The sequence below is a fragment of the Austrofundulus limnaeus genome, unplaced genomic scaffold, assembly GCF_001266775.1.
Source record: "Austrofundulus limnaeus strain Quisiro unplaced genomic scaffold, Austrofundulus_limnaeus-1.0 Scaffold396, whole genome shotgun sequence".
Lineage (NCBI taxonomy): Eukaryota > Metazoa > Chordata > Actinopteri > Cyprinodontiformes > Rivulidae > Austrofundulus > Austrofundulus limnaeus.
The window spans coordinates 260,488-261,382 of record NW_013952798.1 but is presented as its reverse complement, the minus strand read 5'-3'; positions in this window follow the sequence as shown (position 1 = coordinate 261,382).

Below are 895 nucleotides of genomic sequence, written 5' to 3'. Positions count from 1 at the left end.
AGAGAGAGAGATAGAGAGAGAGAGCATGTGATATTGCTGACCGAACAATAGTGGCCTAACTGCACAATGTTGCCCTGAGGCAACGAATGAAAAAGTACAATTCCTGTGTATAAATAAAAGTAAAAAAAAATATTTAATCAATCAAATACATTTCTGCACATCAGACATTTTTGTACAAAATTATTTAAATGCAAACATGCTAAAAAGTTACATTTGTTTCACCTTCTGATAGCAGTGTGTCCAAGCCAGCCATGGTCCCACTAAAGGTGGTTCCAACCCCAGACAAAATGTCACATGCTCTCCAAACTCAAATTTCATTGGTCAAAAACTTGTCATCAGACTTTTAATGGGATTTTTTACTAAAAAAATTTTTAAAGGGATTGTGTGAGAGCCAAAATAGTGGTTCGTTGCCTGAGGGCAACACCATGCCATAGATGGTTAGCATTATTTGGCTCAAAAGGCAATCCTTGAAATGTAATTTTTTTCTCTTTTTATGACTGGATTTAGTGTAGTCTTTTTGAAAGTTGACCAATTTCAAGCCAATAAATTTAGTTTGAGTTTTTCAGTTATCAGTTTGGTGTGAAAAGAGCCACAGAGAATCAACTTTAATGATATTTTTCTGTATTATTTTATTTTAAAGTCAAATAATTAGATTTTTAGTAAGGGTTTCATTTTTTTTACTGATTCGTAGAGTGTGTTTCAACTACAGGCGGATCACACTCCCTGGTAAGGTCTATTCAGGGGTCCAGGAGAGGAGGGTCAGTCGGATAGTAGGATTCAGGAAGAGCAGTGTGGTTTCATCCTGGTCATGGAACAACAGATCAGCTCTACACCCTCAGCAGGGTCCTGGAGGGTGCATGGGAGTTCTCGCAACCAGTCTACTTGTGTTTTGTGG